Here is a 23,389-nt window from a genome sequence, read left to right as displayed (position 1 = left end):
GTACTACAGTTTGGACCCAGGCCTCATGAGCTACAGGATCTCACTAAATTGCCCAAGTTAGGTTTGACTTTGCAAACTTGCCTTAGCCTCCCAGGCATGTGCCACTAGGCCCAAATAACCATCTTGAAATTCGTTCTCTTTTATCAGTGCTGGGGATTGAGCCCAGGGATTCATGCATGCTAGGTAAGCACTCTACTACCGAGCTGTTGCCATCCCCCATCTGGAAATTCTTAATCTTCGAGTAAAGGACCTTGCATTTTCATTTCATACTAGGTCCTACAAATTATGTAGCTGGTCCTGCCTATTTGTCAGCTTAGTTTTTGATAGTAGCGATTCTCTGAAAGTTTCAAGCTCAAGAGTTGAAAGTTTTTAAAATTTGAATTTATTGTAACTGATAAATAAAAACATTACAACTGTATATATTTATGGGGTACCATGTGAGGTTTTGATACATGTATACGTTGTGTAGTGTTTAAATTAAGTTAAACATCTCTGTCTCCTCAAACATTTGTCTTTTCTTACTCTAATCCAAGTATATTTCTGCTCCATGCCCTCTTAATTTAGTAAGACTATTGTTTCCACCAGGATTCTGCCCATCAAAATTTATTACCTCAAAAACAAATTTTTTCTTCAGTGATGAAACCTTTGGATTTGTAGTAACAATCAGAATGATATTAGATTTTTCCTCTTTGAAAGAAGAACTTTGCAAAGGTTTAATTTTATTCCATGAATTTGGTTTTGAAAGCAGTGAATCATTAGTAGAATTAACTGGTTTGGCAGTAGAAGCATCTGGTGATGCTGATATAAAAGTGGTGTGACACCCATTAGGATGGCTATTTTAGAAAAGATAAGAGATAAATAGTGGTGAGGATGTGGAGAAAAGGGAACCTTGCATACTCTGGGTGGTGATGTGAATTACTGCAGCCATGATGAAGGTTCCTCTGAGGATTAAAAATAGAAAAGTCATGTGCCCCAGCAATTCCTCTGAGTAATTACCCAAAGGAATGGAAATCAGCACTTCCTAGATTGCTACACTCCCATGATCACTGCAGCATTATTCTCAATAGCCAACATATTGGAATCAACCTAAGTGTCTATTCACAGATGAATGGATAGAGAAATTGTGATATACAGGCACAATGGAATGTTGTTTAGCTTTTTATATAAAAGGATATCCTGGGGCTGGTTATATAGCTCCACTGTAGAGCACTTGCTAGCATGTGTAAGGCCTTGGATTCAATCCCCAGCACTGAAGAAAAAAAAAAGATACCCTGCCATTTGTGACAACATTGATAAACCTAGAAGACATTCTGCTAAGTTAAATAAGCCAGACACATGAAGAAAATACTGCATAAACTCTTACATGTGGAGCCTAAAAAATTACATTAAAAAGAGGTTGAACTGACCAGGGCTTAAGGCGGCCAGGGACCTCTCTCTCTCTCTCCACCAGCGAGGACATTGTCCGCACCACAGAGGCCATGGACTGGAAATTTATGAGTGATGCCAGCCGAGCCTTCAAAGGCATCAGCCTCCAGCTTGGGAGGATTCTTCATTCCAAGGGAAGCATCCAAATTCAGCTCTGAAAATAAAATCACAGCCATGTGATCCATCATTATCTATGACCTTACTGGGATGTACTCTTCCACCCAAGAGGTTCATCAGATGTTGTCAGGACAAGAAACTCCAAGGGGAAAACAACCAGGTTATCTTGGCAAAGATCTGAAAATTCCCCAGAGGACTGACACTGTCAACTTCGGGACTTACTATAAAGCTGTAGTATGGAATACAGGATAGAATTGGTGAAGAAAGGAAAAATCAGAAAACAACATCAATGCAAAACAATGCAGGTGCTAGAAACAGGTCTACATAAATAAGTCAAGTGATTGTCACCAAAGGTGTGATTTCACAGAGACAGGACGGTCTTTTTACTAAGTGGAGATGGAACAACTGGACATCCACATGCAGGTATAAGTAAATCTAGACAGAGTTCTTACACTCTTCATAAGATACATCAAAGATATAAAAAAGAAGTATAAAACTGTGAGACCCCTGGCTGGGCTTTGGACACGGCGTGAACCTCCAAAGTTTCATGTGATGGAAGCTTGGTCCCCAGTGTAGTGCTACTGAGTTCAGGGTAGGGAAGGGGATACTGGATGATCAGACCATGGGGCTCCTCCTCCATGATCAATACAGTTCTCAAGGATGGCAGCACCAGGCCAGCTCCCTGGAGAACAGGCTCTAAAAGAAGCAGCCCCCTCTCTCACTCACCATGTTTCTTCTCTCACCATGTGCACTCCATTGCCCACGCTCCCGCTGTGAGATGTCAGCTTCCACGTGGTGACACAGCAGAGAGCCTCACCAGATGCAGTCACCTATCCAGCCTCCAGAATTGTAGGCCAAAGTAAAACTCTTATCTTGGGGTAGAGATTTAGTTGAGGTGGTAAAGAACTTGCCTAGCATGTGCAAGGCCTTCAGTCAATGCCCAGCACTGAAAATCCAAAAAAGAAAAACACAAAACCACAACGAAAGAACTCTTGTCTTTATAAAGTTCCCAGATCCAAGTATTCTCTGAAGACAACTCTTAAATGGTAATATAAAAAAAATCTAAGTGACCTTTAATGATGACTTCTTAGATACAAACTATCCATGAAAGAAAGCATCATTCATGAGAGAAAAATATCAGTAAGCTGAACTTCATTAAAGTTCAATAGTGCTGCTTGTGAAAGGCATGGTTAAGAAAAAGAAAAAAAACAACTCACACGCTGGGAGAAATTATTGTAAAATACAGATCTAGTGAAGGATTGATATCCAAAACACAGAGAATACATAAAACTTAATAATAAAAAAGTAAACAACATGTTTTAGAAATGGGCTACAGGTCTGGGCATCTCTCCAAAAAAAAAAAAAAAAGTGGCAAATAAGTATATGAAAAGGATGATCAAAACTTTTGTACATTTGTGAAATAGGAAGACCAAGTCCAAACGGGAAGGGGAACTGGGAGGCCTAGGGGAAAGGAAAGAAGGGAAAATAATAAATATGAGAAAAGGAAAACATGGAAACAAAGTCTTTGTAAATAGGGAGGGGTAGAGCGGTGGAAGCATTGAAGGGAGGGCAGGGGACTGGGGAAAAAATAAGAAGCAAGATACATCATGTAAAGTTACAAATTCCCAATGATGAGTGTCATCATATTATATACCTAAAACGTACCAATGAACTTAATGAATAATAAAAAAGATTACATTAAAAAGTTGAATATATAGAAACAGACCATAGAAGCATGGTTACCAGGGTAGGCTGGGGGGAAGGTTATGGAATAGGAGATGTAGGTCAGAGGGTTCACGGTTGCATTTATGTAGGATGAAGAATCTAGAGATCTAAGTAGAGCATGTATACTTGAGTATAATAAATATTTTACTATACACTGGAAAATTTTCTAGGACAGTAGATTTTAGGTGCTCTTACCACACACATAAAAGGGTAAGTATGGGAGATGATGGGTGTATTAATTGGCTTGACTATAGTTATCATTTCATGGTGGATATGTATACCAAAACATCATGTTTATATTATAAATATAAATAATAAAATTTGTGCCATTTTATTGTCTATACAGTTTTATTGTGCTGTAAATATTCATTAGCAGCTAATATTTAATTATTCAGGGACACACAAGAAAATTTGGAATCGAACTTGAGTGAATTACTTCATTATGAAACTGTATCCCAAATCATTATGATATTTCTATTGTGGATGCTTGACATCAACAGAAATTTTATTCAAGTTGGACAATATGATCTTCTACATAGAAGACCCAAAATTCCATCAAAGATTCCTAGCATTAATAGCCCTATTCAGTAATGTAGCAGGGTATAAAAATCAACACACCAAAATCAATAGCATTCCTGTCCATCATTAATGAACTCACAGAGAAAGATATTAGGAAAGCAATGCCATTCACAATAACATCAAGAACAACTAAATACTTAGGAATTAACCTAACCAAGAAAGTGAAAGATCTCTACAATGAAAACTACAGCACTCTGAAAGAGGAGCTCAAAGAGGATATTGAGATGGAAAGATATCCCTTGTTCCTGAATTGGCAAAACCTATATAGTCAAAATGGCCATACTTCCAAAACTGATATACAGATTCAATGCAATCCCACTCAAAATATTAACAGCTTTCCTCACTGAACTAGAGAAAAAAATCCTAAAATTCATATAGAACAAGAAGAGACCCAGAAGAGCAAAAGCAATCCTGGGTAACAAAAGCAAAGCAGGAGGCCTCATAATCTGGATTTCAAGTTATATTACAAAGCCATAGTGATTAAAAAATAGCATGGTACTGGGACAAAAACAGACATGTGGATCAATGGAACAGAACAGAGGATCCAGAAACAATCCAAGACACATTCATCTTATCTGATCTTTCAAAAAGAGACCAAGAATACTCATGGGCAGAAAAATAGCCTCTTCAATAAATGGTGCTGGGAAATCTGGCTAGCCACATGCAGAAGAGTGAATCTAGACCTATATCTCTCACAGTAAAAAGAGAGACTCTAAACTCATATCTCTCACTATGAACTAAACTAAAAGCAAAACAGATCAAAGAACTAAATGTTAAAGCAGAAACATTCTGCTGGAAGATAGAGCAGGTAAATTCTTGAAGGCATACGAGTAGGCAAGAAATTTTTGAACAGCACATTAATTGCACAACAAATCAACAAATGGGATCGTATTAAACTAAAAGCTTTTCCACAGCAAAGGAAACAACCAACAGGGGAAGAGACAACAGGCAGAATGGAATAATTTTTTATGAGCCACACCCCCAACAGAGGACTGATATCTAGATATATAAAGAACTCAAAAAAATTAGATCCACCCTAAATAAAAGAATCAAAAAATGGGTAACTGAAATGAATAGATACTTCTCAGAACAAGTACAAACAACCGATAAATACATGAAAAAATGTTCAGCATCTCTGGCCTTTAGAGAAACGCAAATTTAAACACCACTGAGATTTCATCTAACCCTTTCTGAATGGCTATCATCAAGAAATCAAATAACAACAATGCTGGTGAGGCTGCAGGAAAAAAGAAACCCTTGTACATTGTTGACAGGAATGTAAACTAGTACAATGGAAATCAGTATGGAGATTCCTTAAAAAACTAAAACTAGAAATTTCATTTGACCAAGCTATTTCCCTTCTAGGTATCTTCCCCAAAGAGTTAAAGACATCATATTACAATGACACATGCATACTCATGTTTATAGCAGTACAATTCATAATAGCTAAATATTGAAAGTGGCCTCTATGCCCATCAACTGATGAATGGATAAAGAAAATGTGCTATTTTTACATGATGGAGCACTACTATGCTATAAAAAAAGATAAACTCGAGTCATTTGTAGGAAAATCGATGTGCCTTGAGACCACAGTATTAAGTGAAGTAGATCAGATATATAAGGTTAAATATCACATGGTTTCTCTTAAATGCGAAACCCAAAATATGAAGAGCAAAATAAAAGATAGATAATAAGAAACAAGGAAATAGAGCTTTCTCAAATGGGGAGGGGATCAAGAGTAGGAGAAAGAGGGTGAAAAAAGAATTAAGATGTGTTATGTACGTGGACCAGTGCCCAATAAGGACTGTAATCATTATGTACTGCAAACATGTACTAATAAATAATAGAAACTGAAAAAAAATATGCAAGTTAATAGTAACCCATAATTTTAATATTTTTCACTGAAAGTGACTTTTCAAGTTGGTTGCTGCCAAAAAGATTTATTGCAAAAGAAAAATATGTTATCAAACAATGCAATAAATAAGTTATTGATAAACTATTTGTATAAAGCAAATGACAAAACAACTTTACACAAGAATATTCAAACTGCAGTCTGTATGCACTGTTATGGGGTAGCCAGCCTTCATTTTCTGCACATATTTCTCATAACCTCTACCTCCCACTTCCCACTGACCCTTCTGATGGGTGGCCACATAGCTTTCTGGAGCCTCCAGGGCACCTCAGGGAGTAGCAGCAGACAGCGGGCAGCAGGCTGAATACATTTCCACCACTACCAAGTCCCCAGGCACTGCATTTTATTGTGCTGGCCTTTAAAGGAATTTTCATTGTGACTTATCAGGGAACAGTAGGGGAAACAGCGAAGCCTACAGCTAGGCATCCTTCAGATTTTATCAGCGGTTACTGTGAGAATTCAGTTTACTGCGTTCATCTCATCACTACTGCTGTTCAAACCTAGTGCAGCCGGGAATGCCAAGCGGAGGTCTACTAGACCCATCGCAGCTTGTTCAATTCCACTATTATTTATAATGTTTTATTTTTAAATGAAGGATTTGATATATCGGTAACTGCTTGAGACTGTCCTGGAAAAACCTATACAGTCACCCCATTTACCATCCATTACCTTGGTTATCTTCTGACATCCTAGTGAAACTTAGTGTTGTATTAATTTTGTCAACAACTGCTACATAACAAAAATGATCATGCACTTAAATGTACAGGAAAGAGTGAAGTTGATAGCATCTAGAATGGGACACCAGGAGGCTAAAAGATGAATGGTAGCTTAATGGATTCATTCAGATACCACAGCTTACCTCTCCGGGAAGCCAAATCCAAGGGACTATCATACTTCTGATCAGTTTCTTACTGGCCTGAATCTATTTCCAGTGAAAGCAGACTGAGTTCCGGAGGGGGAAAGGGAAGCTGGATAATTTATCTTACTCCTGCTTCAGGAGTTCAGGGCCTATATAAGTTTGGACCTACAGCACTGAAATCCCCTTTAATTGTGCCCTGAGTGTCAGGAAACCACTGCTGGTTTTGGTGGGGGAAGGGGGTGTTAGAAGTCCAAAGGTGTATTGGAGACCAGCTATATAAAAGTCGTGTAAACTTTATTGTCTGGGGGCTTCATCACCTGTAAAATGGCCCTCCTGGCCTGGGCTGCCAACACATCTGGGTCAGAACAGCTGGGAATAATTTTTAGTTGGAAAAATAACTTATGTGGAAAGGAGCATAAACTTTCATCATATGCTGGCTAGTTGTAACCTAAGGCCATGTCAGGGAGAAACTCTAATGGCTTGTTTTTCTATTTGGTTGAAGTCACACATTTCTGGGGCACATAAGGCACAATTTCCCAGGTGGCAGGTCCCCATAATAAAACTAGATCGCCCTATTAGCTTTCTTGAGTCCTTTACTAGTGGATTTTGAGAAACAGATGCTAAATGTTTAACAAAACTTATAGACAGCCTTGTTAGGGCTTTTTTTCCCCCCCAATAACCCTAAATACACAATGTGCCAGTTGAAAAAGCATTTCAAATGAATAAGTATGACTTAACAGAGATTAAGATTGTATTTCTTTTTTTTTTTTTTGGTACTGGAGATCAAACTCGGGTCCTTGCGCTTGCACAGCAGGTGGTGAAACCACTGAGCTAAATCCCCGGCCCCTAAAATTACATTTCTTAATATCAAATAATGCCATATAGATTTGGGTAACCAGATAACTGTGACTAGATATATCCAGATAGGAGAATGCACGAGAGAGGGACCTGTCCAGAAGCAGAGTAAAACCATATTTTAAATTTGGAATCGTTTATAGTTTTAATCATCAGATCTCCTGCTCTTTTTCAGGTTGAGAAAGCAAAGAGCATGAGTGGGCCTCAGTCCACAGAGTGTTTGAGAAATAGAGTTACACATGATTCTTATAAACTTCATCTTGTCAACTCTGGAAGTGCTTTCTGTTTGCCCAAAAGCCATGATAAAAGATTTGTTTTTAAAGATTTCATTTGAATTATTATTCAACTATTCAGTAAATATTTTATCATTTCTAATTTTCAAATTTTTTATTGTGGTAATATATATAACAAAATTTACCATGTTAACCCTTTTGAAATGTACAATTTAATTGCAATAAGTACATTTACAATATTGTGTAACCAATACCACCATTTATTTTCTGAACTTGATTTCTAATCTTCTAAGCTTCTGCAAGATAGAATACTTAAGCATTAACAGGGGAAAAGAGATGATTTTGCTGAGATCAAGCAATTGTTTGCTTTCTTCTTGCCTGGGAAGGTAGACTATTCCTTAGACTAGCTAATGCTAGGCTGTATCTGTCCACATATTGCTCTGTTTGAATTTTCCTTTTTTTCTAGGAAGGTTGGAAACCAGAGAAAAGCTACAAATGTTTATAAATGGTCTGAATAGAAATTTCAACAGGACTATGTCTGGCATGGGAAGCTTTATGATGTTCATATTTGGAAGAAAATTGTTCAAGCCTTGCAATGATCAGACGGAATGTGTAGTTTAATACAGTAGGGAATGGATAAGTGTTTAATTTCTAGACTTCTTCACTTCAAATTGCATATTGATATTCTATAAAAGGAGGATCCTTATAAAATAAAGTCTTGGAGTAAGTGTGCATTAAAAGAATTCATCAAGACACAGACCTGAGTAACTTTAGATTTTTTTACCTCCCTGAAGCTTGTAATGTTCAGACCTAGCCAGTTTGGTGCTTACAGAGCATTTCTCCCTCCTGAATGTCCTGAATGAGCATCCCACGAAGTCTTCTCAGCGGTCATAACCCAACTCCACATAGCAGCGAAGCTTCAGGTTCCATCTGGAGTATTTATGGCCTATTCTTGGCCCCAACTCTCTCACGGTTGTGAAAGACTCAGAATTGGAACATTTAGTTGTAAATAACCCTTAAAGAGAAAAATAGGAATGGGACTATTGATTTAACTAAATTTTTAACCAATCAAATTGAGATCTCCATCATTATAATTACGTGCATTTCAAATATGGCAAAATGTTAAATCATTATGGTTACTAATGGGTGTTGGATTTATTCTCTTTACTTTTTGGAATTGGCAGGGCTTTATAATCTCAAGCACTTGCATCTGTACATCTTTTGAAAAAGGCTTAATTATTGCCTCAGGACCCACAGGAAGATCTCCTAACGTTGCTCCAGGGCACTACAGCTTACAGTGAAAGAACGTTTTCAACAACTTCTAAAGATTGTCCCCATGTTGTCTGGTTTGGGAACTATAGTATGTGGATTCAGAAAATAAATTGTTCTGATTCTTTAGAGCTGGAGGCTTTGAACAGCATAATGAATATCCCTTAGTAATTAACATGCCTTGTTTGTTTTTAGTTCTTTTGAATGTAATCAAGGAAAGGAACAGAAAAGAAAGAAGTGCTCAGGAGGCCCCCAGAAGCACGCTGGCACTCTCACCAATGCAGCCTGAAGATGAATAACGCAGTGGGAGTATATGGCTAAGAGAGTCCTATTGATGTGTTATTCAATAACACTAGGAAACATGCTTTAGTTCAAAGCATTGTTTCTCTTCAAGTGTCTCCAGTCTGTATCTTATAGCTTTACGAAATGCTTTTGGTGATGCGAGAGTGATTTCAATGTACCAAGTGCCTTTGAGTAGTTGTGTAAGGGGATAAAGCTCGGGGAAAGAAAAGGGCAGACAGAGGGCATCTGACCACAAAGACTCCAAATTTCATTGGTTTGTGGAAGAATTTCTTGGCTGGTGCCTCTGGGAAATGGGGTGGTTTGCAGCAAAGATTCCCAGCCATAGATGTTCTCAATAACAAAGAGGTTTTTGGGATGTTGCGTTAGGGAGGATGCTTTTTTTTTTTGGTACTGGGGATCAAACTCGGGACCTTGCGCTTTCGAGGCAGGTGCCAGAACCACTGAACTAAATCCCCAGCCCAGGGAGGATGCTTTTAGCTGCAAGTAATCAGAGACTCAACTCAGGATGGCTTAAGCCATGAGGGAATTTATTATCTCACATAACAAATCCTTAAGTGGCTGAGGTCCACTGGAAGCATGCTAGGGTCCTGGCTCCACTCCTCTGTGGGTTTGTCCTCTTTTCTTTGTGGCTCCATCCTGCAGCACCTCTGAACATCTCATCCATTCACAGCAATGTCCAGTGGTCTGTTTAGCTCCAGTCTTGGCTGGGCAAATGTACATTTATTAGGGAGTCCTCATTCAGGAAGATTCAGGAATCTTCTCAACATGGAGGTGCAGAACCAACTACTTCAGAGAACCACTGAGGTTAAAAAGATGGAGAGGCACTAGAAAATTGAGAAAGGAATGTCTGTGGAATCCTTTCGGTACTTCAGCTTTCTCCTCTGTGTGAGAAACCGGCTTCCTCGGGTTGTTGTGAGAATTAAGTGACTCGCTGGATGCATATTTCTTACAACAGTGCCAGGCCCGTGGTAAGCCCCCAGGAAACGTAACGATTTATTATCATCTTTACCATTTACTAAGTCCTTAACTTCTATTCCTCATTTATAAAATGGGGACCATAAAAATGCTATTTGAGGATTAAATGAGATGATGTTTTGTATTAGTCAGCTTTCTTGTGGCTGGACACAATACCCGATACTTACAACTGCATCAGGAGAAGTTTAATTTGGCTCAAGACTTCCGTCTCTGGTCACCTGGCTCCATGACGGAAACGTGGTGCAAGGATGCAGTGCAAAGCAGGTCATGGTGACTGGGAAACAGAGCAGGAGAGGAAGGGGAAGGATGAGACACAGCCCAAGTGCCATGCCTTCGTGACCCACCCAGACACACGTGCAGACCCCAGTGCCGAACAAGTGGGCGTTCAACCCTAACTGCCACGGGTCTGTTTCATCCTCACATTGTCAGGCTCAGCTCAGGAGCTTGGTCAAAGTCACTATAATTTCATTTCCATTCTCAGTGGTTTTTACAAAGCTATTTTTGCTGCATAATATATTTGACCCCCATAATACCCTACTGAGAGAAAATTATGCTCCTTTTATGCGTGGGGAAACTGAGGCACAAAACAACTAAATGTGCCTGCTCAGCCTCCCTCCATAGGCAAATGGTAAATTCAGAAGTCCACACAGCAGTTATCTGGTGCTTTCTAGTATAGATGTTCCATATTTTGAGCATTTAGACAAAGGGTTTTCACGGCTGAAGAGGAAGTTTATTGAACAGATACACCATACTGGCTCAGAACTGGAGGTGTAATGAAAGCTTAGGGGAAACGCTTCTAAGTGGGATGACTTAGGACAGGGGTCTCCAACCCCACGCTATGGACTGGCACCACCAACTGGGAGCCTGGCAGGAATGAGGGTGCACAGCAGGAGGGGCGTGGTGGGTGACAAGGGAGTTTCCTCACCACCGGGGCGGTGCCTCCTGCAGGTCGGCTGCAGCATTAGGTTCTCCGGGAGCACGAACCCCACCCTGAACTGTGCTTGCGAGGGATGCAGGCGGCATGCTGCTTATGAGAATCTAATCCCGAAACCATCTCCATCCTTCCTGACGGAGCAGTTGTTTTCCATGAAACCAACCTCTGCTGCCCAAAAGGCTGGGGAACGCTGAGTTGAGGGAAAGAGGGAGGAAATGGCCAGGATGGAAAGTACCATTTCGAAAGACGTTCTCTGTATGGAAGAAGATTAGAATGATCCATGTGGTACTGGCTTTGAGTTGAAGACATCACTATGAACTCGTGTTTCACTTATTATAACTACGGATGGCTATGTCTTGAAATACTTGCCCATATATGTAAATGTACAAATTAGGATACCGCATGTATCTCCTTGCTGTGTCAGCAAGAGGGTCTAGAATCAACGATACCCTAGTAGGAATGAGCACGTCTGGCCCTCAGATTTTGGTTTCTATAGATAGGTCTATTCAGTTTGAAGCTCTGAACTGTGTGTGTGTGTGTGTGTGTATGTGTGTGTGTATGTGTGTGTGTATGTGTGTATGTGCGTGTGTATGTGCGTGCATGAGCATTACAGGTTGAACCCAGGGCTTTATGCATGCCAAGTACGCTAGCACTGAGCTACATCCCCCAGCCCCAGATATTTGTTTCTAATACCATTCTCTAATTAAAGGGTCCAGAGCAAGTGGCTGATTCTAGGTTCAAGACCATAACAAACAAGAGGAGTTGGTGGTACCAGAAAGTAAGGATTTTTTAATGGGGGGGTATGGTGTCAAAGGGATATAGGAGCCAGCTAAAAGGCTATAAGCCATGTAGTATTGAATTATAATTTAAAGTATAAAATGAGTTCCTATTAATATAAACAATTGAATAAATAAATAATAAGGGGAAAGAGACAAATTTCCCCTGCAGGAGAATTCCAAATAATTTCTGTATTGAACAATTCCTGGCCCCTGAAATGACTTCCTTTCAGAGTCTGGGATGAAAAGGAGGCAAGGGTAACTTTACAGTGGAGAAGCCTGGCAAACACTCCCTCTGCCAGGTGGTGGAAGCAAACCTCTTGATAGCAGGCACCTTTCCTGTTCCTGGTTCTCCCTCCAGAACCCAGAAACCCAGTTGAACCGTGAGAAATACATCCAATAAGCACAAATTGCAAAACACTCGATAATGTACCTGACAAGAGTTCTTCAGAACGGTCAAGGTCAGGCTCGGGTTGGTGGTGTGTGAGCGCCTGTAATCCCAGCACTCAGGAGGCTGAGGCAGGAGGATCTCTGCAAGTTTGAGACCAGCCTGTGCTACATAGTGATCTCAAGGCCAACCTGAACTATGTAGTGAGACCCTGTCTCAAAAAACAAAAATACTGCCAAGGTTTCCATAACCAAGGGAAGTCTGAGAAACTGACACAGCCACTGGAAGCCTAAGGAAACATGAAGTGAAATATAACGGTGTCCTGGGTGGGATAGAAGAGATGTTAGGTGAAAACTATGGAAATCTGAATAGATTAAGAACTTTTAGGGCCAGGTATTTAGTGACACCACGCCTGCCCAGAAAGCTCAAGGTCCTGAGATCCATCCTCAGTACGGGGTGTGGGGGTGTGTGGATTTAATAATAATGTCCGTGAGTAATGTTCTTGTGTTACTTTATCAGTTGTGGTGAATATACCATATAGATGCAGGATATTAACAACAAAGGAAACTAGGAGTGGAGTATACAACTTTTTGTGCTATCTTTGTAACTTTTCTGTAAATCTAAAGTTTATCAAAAAGAAAGCAATCAGGCTAGTATGGTAGTGACAACAATGAAAAATTTCCAGAAAGAAAAAAACAAGCACAGATGGGAAAGTACAAAACAAGCAGCAAGATGATGGATGTACACCCAACCATGTAATTATGGTCACTGTAAAAGGTCTAACTGCTCCAATTAAGGCCAGATACTGTAAGATCAAATGAAATAACAGCCAAGATCCAGTACTGTATATGCTGTCTAGCGATGGAAACCATGTTAAATTCAAAAACATCAGCTGGGTATGGTGGCACATGCCTGTGATCCCAGCACTCAGGAGGCTGAGGCAGGAGGATCACTGTGAGTTCAAGGCCAGCCCGGGCTATATAGTGAGACCCAGTCTCAAAAAACAAAACAAAACCCAGGCCCAAAACAACAAAAAACAAACCAACCCCCCAAAAACTCAGAAACATTAAAAAAAAGATGCCAACATGTACACTAACCAAATAAAGAGAAAGTTGAAGTAGATATATTAGTATTAGATAATATACAGATCATAAGAAGGGATATTACTATGGATAAAGAGGAAAATTCCATAATACAGGGATCAATTCATAAAGATGATATAGCAGGCTTTATTATATATGCACCTAGTAACAGAGCTTTGAAATAAACAAAACAAGAACTGAAAGAATGGAGAAATATAAAGAGATTTCAATCTTTTTCTCTTAGTAATTTCTAGACTAAGTGAAAAAAGAAGAAAATACACAAGATAAGTGAAGATAGAGAACACTTAAATCATTTTCTCCCCAAACAGTGAAGTACGTCTTATGAATAATATATACAATCTGGCTGTCACTTTTCCTGGTGAAAAAAATATTTCTACCTTTCCTTCCTTTCTTTCTTTCTTTCTCTCTCTCTCTCTTTCTTTCTTTCTTTCTTTCTCTCTTTCTCTCTTTCTCTCTCTCTCTTTTTTTTTTTGATTTTTTGAGTCAGGGTCTCCCTTTGTAGTTCAGGCTGGCCTGGAACTCATGGCGATCCTCCTCCCTCAGCCTCCCAAATGCTGGGATTACAGGCATGCACCACCATACCTGGCTGTCTACCTTTTCATATAATTATGAAATCTCATATTGGATATAATTTCATTTTTATTTATTTTTAATTTAGTTTTATTAAGTTTATTGGTACATTTTAGGTATACAATATAGTTACATTCATCATTGGGATGGATATAATTTCTGATAGGTTGGGTTTCTGAATCATCTTGCTTTTTAAAAATTTGTCGCATGTGATCTTTTTTGTTATTTCCTTCCTGCTTCCCTTATCTATTATTTTCATATTCCCTTTATCTATATTACTGGTTTTTAGTTATGCCTCTTTGCTTTATTTTTTTAACAGTGGCTCTAATAATTTCAATATGCAACCTTAATTTATCATTGTCTATAGTGAATAAATATAGCACTTTGTGGATAGCATAATAGCTTAAAATACTAAAATTCCTTTATCTTCATCATCCCTTTGTGCCATCTGGTCATATATTCTACTTCTGTATTTCTGTTATATGTCCCACAATAGTTGCTATTATTTTTGTTGTTGTTGTTTTGGTTTGTCATTTTCATAGCTTGGGCTGGCCTTGGAGTCATTATATAGTCTAGGCTGGCCTCAAATTCATGGCAATCCTCCTGCTTCAGCTTCCAAGGTGCTGGGATTATAAGTGTGCACCACCATGCCTGGCTAGTTGCTATTATTTTTTTTTTGTACCAGAGATTGAACTTGGGACCTTGCGCTTGTGAGGCAGGTGGCGGAACCACTGAGCTAAATCCCTGGCCCTAGTTGCTATTATTTTTATCTAAACATTTAAACATATTTTAAAAATTAAAGAAAAATAGCATTTTATATTTACCCACTTATTTATGTTTTCTAGTGCTTTCTATTCCTTTCTATAGATTCAGGCTTTCTTTAATTTACAAAACCTCTAGAGATTGTAGTGATGTAAACAAAATGAACGGCCTGTTTGTTATAATTTGGATCTGCGGGAGACACATTGTCTCAGGTTTTGATTCATTAAAAATGTCTTAATTTATTTCTCACTTTGAACTATATTTTCATCAGATGTGGAATTCTGGTTTGACATATGTTATTTTTCTTTTTGCACTTGAACAGCGTTATTTCATCTTCTGGGTTTTATTAGTTCTGAGGAGAGTCAGAGATGTCCCCGGTGCCCCCTCTCCCCTCCACCTCCCCCAGGTAAGCAGTGCATTTTTCTCTCTAACTTCTTTCATGATTTTCCTCTCTATCTTTGGTTTTACGTGACTATGACGTACCTAGGAGCAATTCTCTTTTTATTCTTCCTTCTTGAGTTTTGTTGACAATTTGATGTCCTTTACCACTTTTGGAAAAATGTTGACAATTAGTCTTTAATCTTTCGATGATTATTCTCTTTTGTCCAATTTTATCTCTCCTTGCCTTCTGATATGCCATTTGCATGTATATTAGACTATTATGCTCCAAGTTGCTAATATTTGTGTTTTTAATATTTTCTCTATCCTTCTGTTTTGTAATTTCTATTGACTAGCTTTCAACTTCTGCAATCTCCTTTTCTCTTTGAATCCAGTACTCTAAGGAATTTTGTTCACTTTTCCTTCTCTTCTCTGTTCACTAGATTTAAAGAACCAGATAGATATATACATAGATATACAGATAAATACCTATCTTCCCTGTGACACTAACGATAGTCTTTTATGATTGCCTACATTTTAATTGAAAGTAGTTCCTAGACCATTGGAAGTCATCCAAGGAACTTATTAAAAAGGAATGTCTGAGAAATATCACCAAATACTAGACAATGTCTAAGATACTAAAATACTCCCTGGGTGATTCGGATGCAGGAGTTCCCAGATGCCCTTGGAGAAATGCTAATTTGTTGTTACAAGCTGAAGTCAGAAGAAGTATTTAGCATTTTAAAATGCAATCTAGCTTCAATTGAGAACTCCAGAAGACCTCCAACAGGGATATCAGATTACTTTACTTAATTCAACATTAAAAACAAAATAACTTATGGCCATTATGGAAAACAGTATAGTGGTTTCTCAAAGTAAATAAATAAATTAAAAAAGAGAGAACTACTGCATGATCCAGCAGTCCCTCCCCTGGGTAAGGAATTGAAGTCAGTATCTTTAAGAATTATCTGCAATCCCATGGTCTTTCCAGCATGTTCATAATAGCCAATATGAAGTCACCTAAAAGGGTCATTGATCTATAAATAAAGAAAATGTGCACATATATATAATAGAATACTGTTCCGCCTGTAAAAAGAAGGAAGTGTTATCATTTGGGACAACATCGTGAATCCGGAGAACTTTTGTCTAAGTGAAATAAGCCTGGTGCAGAAAGACAAAAACTATGATCTCACTTACATGTGGAATCTAAAACTGCTGAGCCCGTAGAGGCAGAGAATAGAATGTTGGTTACTAGGGACTGTGGTGGTTAGATGGTGTGGGGGTGAGAATAAAGACATGCTGATGAAGAGATAAAATGGTTCACTTATTCAGGATGAAGAAGTTTTTAAAATATATGGAGTACATGATCTGTGGAGTACAACACTGATAGTCAGGTTTCTGTTACTGCAACAAATACCTGAGACACTCAGCATATAAAGAGAAAAGGTGTATTTTTAGCTTATGGGTTCAGGGATTTAAGTTCATGGTCAGTTGGCTTTGTTGCTTTTTTGGCCTGTGGCGAGGTAGCACATCAAGTTGGGGGGCATATGGTGCAGCAAGCTAGTCACCTCATGGTAGCTGGGAAACAAAAGAGAGAGAAAATAGAAGGGGCTGGGGTCTTAATATTGCCTTCAGGGGCACACTCCCACTGACCTAAGACCTCCCACTAGATTCCAGCTTCTAAAGACTTTACTGTCTTCCTGGGGCCCCCCATCTAGGAACCCTTTAACACGTGGGACTTTGAGACATAGTTCTAATCCAGCCAGTAGCAAGCATGGTGATTATAGTTAATAATAATATATTCTATATCTGAAATTTTCTAAGAGATTAGATATTAAATGTTCTCACTACAAAAAAAAAGGTTTTTAGGGTAACGGATATGTTAATTAGCCTGACAAAAATCATTTGACAATGTATACATATATCAAAATATCATGTATCATAAATATAAATGATTTTCATCTGTCAATTTTATCTTAATAAAAGCAGGGAGGGGGGAACTTAAACCAACTTGTGCATATGGAAACAGACATGGCTTAAATTTGCCAAAAGCCAGGGTAGTTTCTCCATTTCCTATGGTATTGATTTCATGTTGGGCTGTGGCTCCTCACTGAGCAAGTGAAGACATAATTAGACTATCCAGGGAGACAGGAAAATCTTCAGTGATATGTCCTCCATGTGGGAAGGCAGGTTTGTATAAATCTTCAGAGAATCTCCAAAGAGGAATATAAATGATTGTGAACATTGAGATCTGCCGTTTCTCAATCAATCCTAAGATTCCATGGCCTGTAACAAATATCAAAGCTAAAGACTTTAACTGCCATATTACATAGCTATTGAGAAAGGACTCACCAAACACAGTAGAAGTTATACATCCAAATAAGTGCTTCTCTCTTCAACATGGTATAATACAAAAGGAAAAATAAGTCAAGTATCAACCCCACCCCATTGGTTTGGCTCCCAGAAGAGCTGGGTTGGAGATTCTGAGGCTAATCTAACTCATCAGGAGAGAGTGTCTCATTTACTGACAAGATCTGTCCTGAACATGGAAACATAAATGCTATATAATTGCTCTTCCTGGATTAAGAACTCTGGGTTTGAAGACTAAGGACTTAAATCTTGGCTCTGTGTCATTTACTAGCTATGTGATCTTGTGAAAACACATTTGCTGAGTTTTGTTTTCTTTAATGATAATTTGTCATAAAAATATTCCCACTTTCTATTTCATAGATATGTATTGCTATCCCCTTTGTAATTTACAAGCACTACTAAGCTGTTCTTCAGGGATGTTACTTAGTAGTCTAGGATCTTGTTCATGGTAGATAATACTTTGGGAGTGCATTTATAGGCAGTTTGAATAACTTGAGAAAAGCACTTTTATATCTACCTTACAGAATGATTAATTTTATGTGTCAACTTAGTTGAGTTTTTTTTTTTGATGTTTATACCCGATTTATTAGAGATCTCTTCAACGTAAAAAGAGGGGGTGTGGTGGGAATGGGGCAGGTGGGGCCTGGACCACATACGGTATTCTGTGGGGCCAGGGGCAGCTGTACTGTCAGAGGCGCCCACGGGTCTGGGCTGGAAGGACATGGCCTGGCTACTGGTGCCACAGGAAGCCATGCTCCGGATTGTCACACACCAGACCACAGGGACTGAGGATGAGGGACTCCCAGTGGGTTAAGACACCAGGCTTGCAGTTTTTTGTTCTGAAATGGTTCAACCACATGGAGACTGGGCCGGCCTGGGCAATGGAACCTGTAATCACCGGAGAGGAGGAGGTGTGTGTGGAGGGGATGCTCGTCCTGGTGGTGGGGGTGACAGAGGGGCTGTGGCAACAGTACCCTGGCAACGGACCCCGCAGGGACAGGAGTATTGCACTGAGCCAGGTGTGGAGGTGAATGAGGACAGTTGGGATGGCCTGAGGGGAGGGGGACAGGCTGAAAGGGGACACATGGAAATTCCCACCTTGCCAGTCTAAGAAAATGCCTCTCCATCTCTACAGTCCAGGGACTCAGACATTGTCCAGGGTCTGTGAGAGCAGCCGTCTGGAGAGGCGAGGCAGGAAGGAGCTGGGTCATTGGGATATTTACAGGTCTAACAGGAGTGGGGACAGCCGGGTGCACCCAGGGCCTCCCTCCTGGGGTCTGAGGAAAGTCTTGAGTTTGCCACATGTCATGAATAGGTCTCTCCTGTCTAGCCCACTGTGCCCGAAATGATAAGCAAGTGAGGCCCCTTGAAACAGTTTGAGGGACACTTCAGCATCCTTTTTGCAATACTCTGAAAAGGAATGAAACAAGCAGTCCACATGATGTGGATCCCCATGGGGCCTCTGGGACTTAACACAAAAATGGGAATGTTGGGCCATCCAGCCAAGAGGGCTGCAAGATCTCGCCGGCCCCCAGCGCTGCATACAAGCTGTGACTCACTGGGGGCCACACAAACCATTTTTTCTCGACAGTGCTGACTTCCAGACTCCACCTTCTGCAGTGGGACCACGTCCTTGGGGGCCTGGGCAAGGTGATGCTGCAGCTGTCTCTGGGGCCTGGACAAACCCTTTCTGGGGCTGGGGACCCCAATCGGGCTCCCTGGGATAGATCCTCAGAGCCACGGCAGCAGCTGGGTCCCGTGAGGGTCTGGGCGGGAATATGGGTTTCCTGTTGGTGGCTCTGGGAAGAGCAGACGGATCCCCACTATGTCCCCACTGCAGAAGGGACACCAAAAGAGGCCTGGACAGCTGGCTGACATCTTGCAGTGGGCTTAAAAAAAAAAAAATCAAATTCCTGGATGGGTCGGTGCTGATGCTGTTCTTCTGGGAGGTGTGGCTTCAGTTCCAAGCCCCTCCCACTGCCTCCCATGGGGCTCTGTGTTGGGGATCCGAGAGGGCAGGGCCTGCGGACCATCACCAGCATGCCCTCTCCCACCCTCTGGACAGTGTGGCCACGAGAGGGACACCCAGAGGAAACGCTCCTGGACCCGCCCTGTGGTGGCCGTCACGTGTGATAGCACCTTGAGCATCAGAAGTGCCCGCCCCAGGACACCTGCTCTCCGATCCTGCACCCCAAGGCCCAGTCTAGCCGCTCTGGAAGTCAGAGGCTCTGAGTCCGGGGACCATGAGGACCATGCTGCGAAGAGGCAGACAAGTCCACAGCCCTGAGCTCTGGCGGGAGGGGCGGTAGCCTTGGGGCAGGAATGTAACGACCTGGGCATTCTTGCTCATGGGCACCTAGGTCTGGGGATGTCCCACAACAGTGAGCCACTGGGGGCCACTCTGAGGATGCCCGTCCTGCACTGAGGCCCCCACACCTGAGCCAAGCACGGGAGGATCTGCTGCCGGGAGGGGCAGCCCCAGCACACAGGACAGCGAGACAGCAGGAAGAAGCACCCAGGGGCCTGTCCTGGAGTGGGAGCCTCACCTGGGCAGCCAGGCCCAGCAGCCCAGGTCCCAAGGAATGGCCTCGTCCCTGTGGGACACATGCAGTGGAGGCAAAGGACCAAAGTGCGGTGGCGTGGAGTGTCTTCCTTTTCCGGTTTGTCTCTTTTCCCCTAAAAAGCACCACTTGCCTCTGTCTGTGCAAAGAAAAAGGACCCAAAATAAATACAGGACAGGACGCTCTGGAAGGTTGACGTCTGGTGGGTGCAGTACGGGAGGCCCAGGGTCGCTGCGTGGCCTGCCGAGCATCGGGGTGGGGAGGGGCTCGGCCGCCGGCATCCATCAGGGGCAGGACGAGGACAAGGTTGGTTGGGGTTGGCCGCAGGGCGGCATGTCCCCGAGCTCTGGGCCTCAGCTGGGCAGGCAGCGCCTCTGGGAAGCGGCTGAGGTGGTGGCGGGCGCTTGGTCCCGGGGTGGGGGGGCGGGGCCTGCTTAGAAATGAAAAGCTGTTGTCAGTGGCGGGCACGTCCTCCTCATCCGAGGCCTGGCTGGTGGTTTCTGCTTCCACGGCGGATGCAGAGGCCCCTGCTGGACAGGCCTCCACCCCTGGGTCCTCCTTGGGGACCACGATCTCCATGCTGCACGTGGGCTCCACCTGCACAGTAATCGGCTGCAGGTCTTCCTCCGCGTGTGGCTCCTCCTGGGGCCGGCCATCCTGTCCGGACAACTGTGTGTGCCGCCTGTACCGAGGCTGCTCTGAGGACTCGGAAGGGGACCGCTCAGGGATGGAGAGGGAGGTGGATGACAGGGTCATGGCTATGGAGGCGGTGGTGGCTTCTTCAAAGGAAGGTGGAGTGCAGGGCAGGAGGTTGGCCTGCCCTTCATCCTCCAGGGTGGGGTAGCTGCGGGCCCCCTGAAGGTCCTACTGTGCATCTTCTCCCTCGCTAGGGATCTGGCTGGCTGAGAAGGCTGCTGTGGGCCCCAGGGGCTTGACAGCCAGGAGAGCACTGCGCCGCTTCTTGGACGGTGAGGACTTCAGGGAGGAGTTCTTCCGAAAGACCGTGTTGCTCATGAATTTGAAAAAGCGTTCAGCGTAGAAGCTGGGCCGGTGGACAGAGACTGTGTCCCCATCATGGACGAGGGCTTTCCAGGTGTGCTCGAGCTTCTTGATGAACCTGTAGGACTGCAGGATGTCCATGATACCTATGTGCAGCAACAGCCGCTCTCCGCGTCCGTTCACAGCTGGGATCCCACCCATCCTATGTGTCCTCGGTGTCGATGGCCTCTCCGCGCGCGGCACCACTCTGGATGGACTCCATGGCGGTGGAGTAGAGCGCCTTCTGGCCCACCGGCCGCTTCTCGTCCGCTGTGCTCTGAGCATCCTCCGCCTGCCGCTCCCTCTCCTGCTGGTCGATGTTGTGGACGCCGAGCAACAGGCTGTAGTCCATGATCTTGAAGCTCTCCAGCACCTCACCAGGCAGTCACGCTGTAATGTCTTGACCAGGGCGCCAAAGGTATCGGCGTCAAGTAGCAGCCCCTCGGGCATGTCCTGCATGAAGTCCAGGTCCTTGTAGGTGGGCAGGCTCTTCTCCTCCTTGCGGCTGGCACGCCACTTGTAGGTGGAGCCCTTGAGGTCGAACTTGAGGCGCATCTTGACGACCCGCGGAAGCACGTTGTTCATGACCACCACGCGAATGTTCTTGCCGCCCAACTGCACGCAGTACAGCCCGTAGAACCTGGGCAGCAGCGTGCGGGGGTTCTGGTTGAGGTTCATGTAGTAGCCGGGCAGCAGCTTCTGCAGGAACTCGGCCTCCTTGTGCATCACGATCTTGATGATGAACTCGTCGTCACTGGTGACGTAGAAAAGGGAGCCGCTGGCTCCCGGGTTCGAGAGCTCGATGAGCGGCTCATTGCACAGCGAGTACAGGTAATCATGCGGCCGGATCCCAAAGAGCTCCCGGAAGTAGCGGAAGGCAACTGGAGCATACTTCCTTGAACCGAAAATTCTGGAAGTGGTGGGCAGGGGTGAGGTTGCTGTCTTCACTGGGGAAGAAGATGCTCTCCACCACATAGAAGTCTTGCATGAGGACATCTCGCTCAGGCTTGGAGCTCAGGTTGTCCACGGTGTAGCCGATGCCCAGCTGGATGGCTCCCTCAAGAGTGGAGGATGTGGTCTTCTTGTAGGTGGTCTCGCCAGCTGCGTCCACGCCTCGGTGCCCCAGCTTCTTTCCACGGCCGGGGCCAGGCTGTCCAGTCATCGACGGGGCCTCTGCCAGGGCTGCCTTCTTCTGAGCCAGACCTGCCGCCACCCACGGCCCCCCGCCTCTGCGCGGCGCTCTCCGCCTCGTCCGGCACCTCCAGCTCCATAGCCCAGGGCCCCGGGGGCGGCGGCAGGCCCGAGGTTACACCTGAGCTCAGCCGCCGCCGCTGAACCAACTTGGTTGAGTTTAAAAATGACCAGGTAGCTGGTAAACCAGTATTTCTGGGTGTCTGTGAGGATCCCTCTGGAAAGGATCAGCATTGGAAACAACAGACAGAAAAGAAGACCCCACTGGTGTGGCGATGATGCCATCCAATCTGTTGAGGGCCCACATAGAACAAAATTGTGGAGGAAGGATGAATGTTCTCTCTTTTTCTTGAACTGAGATATCTATATTCTCCTGCCTTTGGATATCAGAGCTCTGATTTCCATACTTTGGGACTCTGGGACTTATCCCAAGGGCCTTCTGGCTTCAGACTAGAAATTACCCCATTTGCTTAGGTGGTTCTTGGGCCTTTGGACTTCAACTGGATTGCACCAGTAGTATTCCCGATTTTCCAGCTTGCAGATGGTGTATCATAGAGCTCCTTGACCTCCATAATCACGTGAACTGGTCCTTACAATAAATCACCTCTTCCATATCTATTTATCCTCTCGATTCTGTTTCTCTAGAGACCATTGCATAAAACACCTCTGGCTAGTCACCTACAAGAATGATATTATTCTTCCCCCAAATTGAAATCATTAGCAATGGATGAAGATTTACTACCATGAGCTATTTTAAAAATCAGTGCCACAGGCTTTTGGTAATTCTTCCCAAAGAGGAATTCCAAAAATTATTTGTATAGACATAGCCTTATTGTGATAGTGCTCTCTTGGAATTCCCATGATGAGAACCAGGTATCTCAGATGACTCTCAGCCTCGGTGGAGAAGGAATTGATGCTTACTGATAATATATTAAACTCCAACCAACCAACTGTTGGCAACTCCAGAACTATGAAATATGGATTTAATGCATCTGTGAAAACCTATCTGTCCACCAGTGACTACAGTTAGGGAAAGACATGTAATATTGGAAGGAAGGCACCAGAG

At 42.9% G+C, this 23,389-nt stretch overlaps 1 protein-coding gene and 1 pseudogene across 3 annotated transcripts in view; one reads left to right on the top strand and one right to left on the bottom strand.

The window, feature by feature from the left end:
* Positions 1-15,191, top strand: part of Ttc27 (tetratricopeptide repeat domain 27) — a 254,203-nt gene extending 239,012 nt beyond the window's left edge. Inside the window, exon 27 of one of the 3 annotated variants that reach the window (XR_015453011.1) lies at positions 15,108-15,191. The gene's annotated coding sequence lies outside the window, so the exon portion shown is untranslated. Of the gene's footprint in view, positions 1-9,169; positions 11,871-15,107 lie in introns of those variants that run through there. The other 2 variants (XR_015453012.1, XR_015453013.1) reach the window with 2 other exon arrangements.
* LOC101704752 (phosphatidylinositol 4-phosphate 5-kinase type-1 gamma pseudogene) lies at positions 1,413-22,403 on the bottom strand (annotated as a pseudogene).
* Between the last annotated feature and the right edge of the window lie 986 nt (positions 22,404-23,389).

Source organism: Heterocephalus glaber, unplaced genomic scaffold (genome assembly GCF_053883595.1).
Source record: "Heterocephalus glaber isolate CG9 unplaced genomic scaffold, H.glaber_assembly_v1.0 deba00001457, whole genome shotgun sequence".
NCBI classification, from domain to species: Eukaryota; Metazoa; Chordata; class Mammalia; order Rodentia; family Bathyergidae; genus Heterocephalus; species Heterocephalus glaber.
The sequence above is the reverse complement of the archived record's forward strand: the minus strand, read 5'-3'. Positions and strand labels throughout refer to the sequence as shown.